Genomic DNA, 6,118 nt, shown 5'->3' on the forward strand with positions numbered 1-6,118 from the left:
TTTGTGAAGAGCATGATTTAATATTTTATTGTGTTATGTACGTAGTATTAGGTTATAAATTAATATATTATGTGTTCATCTTTTCAATAATGTGTTGTTGTGTGTATAGTAGTGTTTGTTAGTGGTGAATTGAGATTCTAATTTAAAGCATATTGAATTTCAATCACTTTGAATTTAAGCATTTGTTGATTCTAACATTAACGGTTTCAGCGTCAAAATTATATTTCATATTTTTACATTTTTGAACATTATTCTTTTTTTAACAACATTGAACATTATTCTCGCATATTTTGACTTGAGCCGTCACCATCTATGTATTTATTTACATTTCCGGTATCCGGTGTTTCTTACCACCACCGGAAAATGCTCACCTTTGTTGCTCTTGTTTTTCCTCTTCTTCTTCTCTTGTGAGATTATCTGATATTTGTTGTAGATCAGGTTTATGAGTTCCTAGTTGTGCGGTTGTTTCTCATGATGTTGTACGCTGTTCTGGTCAATATTTTTCCTCTTCTTCCTTAGATTTGGCTAATGTTAGGAACTACATCTCCTTGGGTTGGGTCAGAGTTTAGTTGCCTTCCTCGTAGTTGGCTTGCCGTTAATAGTCCCTGCTAGTCTTGGTTTTCAAGATCTGGTTTTTGGTGATCTGACTTTTATGTTCTCTTCATAGCTCGAGGATGGCTCTACAGTTTGCTGATTTTGTGTAGTCTCTTTTTCTTTCTTTGTTCTCCCATCTCGTTGCACTTTTCATCGCTGGTTGTGTCTCTGGTGGCTCTCCATTTCACATATATGCCACTCAAGATTTGGATAGTGTTTCCCTTCGTATATGTTTTGTGGGCTTGGAAGATTATTTCTTGTCTCAAACTTGAGCTACGATTTCTCTGTGGTTGGCTTCCATTCTCCCTCCCTTATGTTATTTTTCTTCTTCTCCTGCTTCCTTTGGTATAGGTGTGTGGAGTTAATCTTTTGGTGCTTTGGTCTTTTCTATTCAGAGCTTTGTGGTTCTTCATTGGCATGGGCTCCTTGTATGTGGTTGTTTTGTTTGTGAGGTGATTCATACCTTTTAGCTGGTGGTTGTGCATTATGGATGTGTTTTCCTGCTTCGTGGTGACTTTGGTCCTGTGATTATTCTTTCTCAATCCTTTTTTTGGTGTTTTGGATTGGTGCTTGATCTTTTATTGAGTAAGTGTTACTATAGTATTCTATTTTTTCTTTGTGATTGTGGAGATTTAAGTTTAGATTATGTGTCTTACTCTAGTTTTTTTTAGTTTAGTTATTTTCTGATTTTTAATAGTAAAATAAATTATAATTTGTAAATAAAATAATAGAAAATTAATAAAAAAAAATAAAATGGTAAAAATTTATGTTGTTTTTAGTTGTGAATAAATAAAATATTTAAAATCTATTTTTATTTTTTTATTTTTTCTTTATTCATCTCCAATTTTATTGACTAATAAAATATATTATAAAACTTCACATAATAATGGTTAGTGTTAGAAAAATAATAGTGCACAATTAGAAAGTACAAAGCCAAATTGCAATAGTGTAAAAGAAGAATGACCTAAAATGTAAAAACAAAAATACGTGGGGACACATGTCATTAAACCCCCTTATCATTTGTCATAAAAAGAGAAAAAACTAACTTTAGATATATATATATATTATATACTACCACGTAAGGTTCTCACTCTAGCGCTAGAAAAGATATATATCTCAAGTTCTCAAGAGAGCAAATAACACTTGGAAAGGGCAAGCAGATACCTCTTCACAGCCAGATTCCATCATCACTTTTATTGATCTTGTTACAAGCTCTGTGGCTGTAAAAGCACAATAAAAGAAAGTTAGCACAACAACATCCAAACTAAAGGGAGGCATTGCTTTGCAGTGGATTCAACATAATCACAATCAAAACCAGAGAGGAGTATTCAATCAGTAGGTAGAGACAATACTACCTAAGCCACGGCCACGATACGGTTTGATGACAACCAACATGGCGATGTACCCTCTCTAGGTCTGTCGATGCTCTCCCCATCTTACACATTACGGTTCCTATGCATTTACCTTTAACAGAAAAAGACTCATCAGCCAATCCATTAAAACAAACAACAAAAGAGAGTATTGGAGGTTAGAGTGGGGTTCTTAGAGAACAACTTTTGTTTATTCTGATTTTACATTAATTTATATTAGGTGTTTTGTCCGCACATGCGGACATAATTATTTTATTAATATTTATAAAATAAATGTACTATTAGATTAAAGATATTTTTTTTATAGTCAAATATTAAATTTGTAATATTTTTATGAATCTTTCATTTTCATAATATCTTAATTTTTATTAATTTAAAAACATTATTTTGGATAACATTGTCAATATTTTATTATTTTAAAATATGTTATTATCTTTCAAATTTTTTTATTATATTAATTTATAATAATTATCTAATTAAATAACAAATATACAACAGCTAATATAAAGCAATGTTATTCCATCACATTTTTGAAATTACCGAAACCCTCAAAATCTCAAAATAAATCAAAATCAAAACAATGTTCAACCTAACCCAACTTTACATATTACATTCATTAAAGTAAATAAATGATTGATATTGTATAATTATATTGTGAAATATCTTTTCTAATACTTCATTTATTTCATAATAAGTGTCACTTAGATACATTTCACGTATATTAAGAAAATAACAAAATATACTAATCTACCATTATTTATTATACAATTATTTAAATAGAAATGTTTTAACTAAGGGCAATTCTCTCAAATAGTCATTTTAAAGTTTTTGTCGCAAAGGCGATTGGTGAGGAGAAATAACGAAAGGCGGGATATGACGATTAGGGTTTTGGCGATTGGTGAGGGCAGGGGTTCGGAGTCGGGAGATCGTGATGCAACCATGATGGATGTGAGAAAGAGAGCGAGACCACCAGAGGATCCACCGGATGCGGCGGCCTTGTATGCATCCAAAGTGGTGGGTACGAATGGAGGAGGTATGCCGGTTCCAGAGAGTTTGATTGATGATGCGTTTGTATCTGAGAGGCTACGAGTGGAGTTTCCGAATGGAGAGGATGGAGAACCATTGATTACGATTGAGCCGAAAGTTTTAGAAGCGATGAATGGGATGTGGAAGCAGTGTATGATTGTTAGGGTTTTGGGAAGGAACGTCCCGATCTCTGCCTTGAGCAAGAAGCTAAGAGAGTTATGGAACCCTAAAGGAGGAATGTATGTAATGGACCTACCCAGACAATTTTTTATGGTTCGTTTCGAGAAGGAGGATGAATATTTGGTGGCACTGACAGGGGGTACATGGAGGGCTTTTGGCAGTTATCTCATGGTGGGAGCTTGGTCGCCGGAGTTCGGTCCGTTAAGAGATGACATCGTTACGACGCCGGTTTGGATCAGGTTGACAAATATTCCAGTGAACTTTTACCATCGATCGATCCTCATGGGTATTGCCAAGGGTTTGGGTAAACCAGTTCGTGTTGACTTGACCACATTGAAGTTTGAAAGAGCAAGGTTTGCGAGAGGTTGTGTAGAAGTTAATCTTGCAAAGCCGTTGAAAGGGACAGTCCTAATTAACGGAGAGAGATACTTTGTAGCTTACGAAGGGTTAGCTGAGATCTTTTCGAAGTGCGGAATTTATGGACACTTGGTTCATGGATGTCCAAGAACAATTGCGGAAAGATTGGCTGAAGTAGCTATACAGACGGAGACACAGTCAGCTACGTGATCACCCACTAGACAAGAACCAATAGTGCATGAGAATAGTTTTACTCCGGTGAGGAGCTCAAGAAGAGGGACGCAGATACTGCCTCGACGGGTGAACGGCAGGACTGCGGAAGCCGGCGGGGAGACAGACAGGAATGTCCAAGAGATCCCGCGGACCGGGGGAATCGCAAACATTGCGATATCCAACAAATTTGGTAGTTTAGAGCTGGATACAGATCGAAGTGAATCAAGAGAAGAGATTGTGTCTGGCGAGGAGAACAAGGAGAATCAGATTATGAACATCAAAAGAAATGAGAACAAGGAAATTTCGCAAGGGAAAGAGACTCTAATCTTTGGAGGGAAGGTGAATATAAGAAAAGATTCGAAAATGGTGAACAAGGAGAAATGGGCTGGGAAGAAAGTAGTAGAAGGAGCACGAGGAAGGCCCAAAAATTTAAACAATAAACCCGCTAGAGGTTTTGTTTTTCAGTCTATCGGAGTCGGGGAAACGACTGCGAGTGGAAAGTTTGTAGGCTGGGAGAGCTGGGGGTGCCTTCAGGGAGAGTGTGGCGGAACCCAGAGTTACGGTAAAGCCATTGCAACTAAGAGATGAAGAGTTGGAGAATCCGATGGATAGTACCATTAGTGAGATGGAACAAAGGGAGACGGAGGCGCAGATGGAAGCGCAGGGGGACAGAAGGATTTTGGACTTCGCATGACAGGGTTCCCTGGTAATCCAATTAGACCTTATCGCAATAAAGATGATGAATTGCATTTTCTGGAATTGCCTGGAGGTAAATAAACCCAATTTCCGACGTTCTATTCGGTACATTTTGAAGAAGTTCGATACTGATTTTCTTGCGTTATTTGAGACCCATTCGGGAGGGGATAAAGCGATGAAAATCTGTCAGAGTCTAGGCTTTGATAACTCTTTTCGGGTGGACGCTTGGTCAGAGTGGTGGTATTTGGTTGTTGTGGAGGAATCATGTTGGAGCTCTAACGATCTTGGAATCGTCAGAACAGTTTATACATGCACGTGTTGAGATTGGAAGTGAGGTAATTCACCTCATAGCTGTCTATGCTGTGCCTACAGTGAGTCGTAGGAGTGTGTTATGGGGATTGAAGCGGGTAATTGAGAATATTGATGAACCAGTATTGGTAGGTGGAGATTTTAATACTATACTGCGGTTGGATGAGAGGTCAGGGGGCAATGGTAGACTTTCACCGGACTCTCTAGCTTTTGGCGAATGGATAAATGAGCTAGCTTTGGTGGATATGGGTTTTAGAGGTAACACTTTCACATGGAGAAAAGGGAAAGATACCCGGAACTTTGTGGCTAAACGTTTGGACAGAGTCTTGTGTAGTGCTCAGACACAAGTAAGATGGCAGTAGTTTCTCATCTTCCCTTTCTAGCATCAGACCATACACCAGTCTATGTGCAACTAGAGCCTGAACAGAGAGGTAACCCCAAGAGGAGACTTTTTCGATTTGAGGCGGCATGGCTCAAACATGAAGGTTTTAAGGAGTTACTTGCGGCATCTTAGAATGGGGAGATGCGTACGCCTGAGGAGCTTGTGGCGTTGAAAGGAAAGCTCAAAAATGGAATAAGAAGATATTTGGGGATGTAAAGCAACGGAAAGGAAAACTAATCAGTGACATCAAGGGAATTCAGGAGGAGCTGGAGAGGAACCCAACTGATGATTTGTTGTTAAGGGAAGCTGGCTTACAGAAGGAGTTTGATGTGGTTCTAGAACAAGAGGAGATGCTCTGGTACCAAAAATCTCGTGAGAAGTGGATAGTGTTTGGTGATAGGAATACAAATTACTATCATACGAATACAATTGTTCGGAGGAAGAGGAACAGAATTGAAATGCTGAAGGATGATGAGGGGCGCTGGGTAGATCAGTCAGAGGAGTTAGAAAAGCTGGCCATAGCTTATTATAAACGCATGTACTCAACGGAAGATATCAATTTGGATACAGAAAAACTTTCTCAAGAAGGCTTCACTGAACTTACGAGGGGTGAGAAGGAGATACTCAATAAACCGTTCTCTGCAGTGGATGTTGAGATTTCGATGCGATCCATGGGGAAGTTTAAAGCTCCAGGACCAGATGGGTTTCAACCGGTCTTTTACCAAGATTCATGGGAAGTAGTGGGGGAGTCGGTAACTCGGTGTGGGCTTGAGTTCTTTGAATCAGGTGTTCTTACTACGGGTATGAATGATGCAATGCTGGTCTTAATACCGAAGGTCCTCAAGCCAAAAAGAATCATGCGATTCCGACCAATCAGTTTATGTAATGTCTTGTTGAAGATAATAACTAAAGCGATGGTGTTGAGATTGAAGAAACTCATGCCCAAGCTTATTGGTCCAGCGCAAGCCAACTTCATCCCAGGCCGGCTTAG

General features: G+C 38.5%; 1 long non-coding RNA gene and 1 pseudogene across 1 annotated transcript in view; one reads left to right on the plus strand and one right to left on the minus strand.

Annotated features, from left to right (window-relative positions):
* LOC106342217 overlaps window positions 1-2,041 on the minus strand; it is a 5,325-nt gene extending 3,284 nt beyond the window's left edge. Inside the window, exons 1-2 of the long non-coding RNA XR_001269806.1 lie at window positions 1,950-2,041; window positions 1,759-1,814 (exon numbers count right to left, since the gene is read on the minus strand). This is a non-coding gene — a long non-coding RNA (uncharacterized LOC106342217). The remainder of the gene's footprint in view (window positions 1-1,758; window positions 1,815-1,949) is intronic.
* An 862-nt stretch (window positions 2,042-2,903) lies between these two features.
* LOC106337943 lies at window positions 2,904-6,037 on the plus strand (annotated as a pseudogene).
* The last annotated feature ends 81 nt before the right edge of the window (window positions 6,038-6,118 follow it).

Source organism: Brassica oleracea, chromosome C4, assembly GCF_000695525.1.
Source record: "Brassica oleracea var. oleracea cultivar TO1000 chromosome C4, BOL, whole genome shotgun sequence".
Lineage (NCBI taxonomy): Eukaryota > Viridiplantae > Streptophyta > Magnoliopsida > Brassicales > Brassicaceae > Brassica > Brassica oleracea.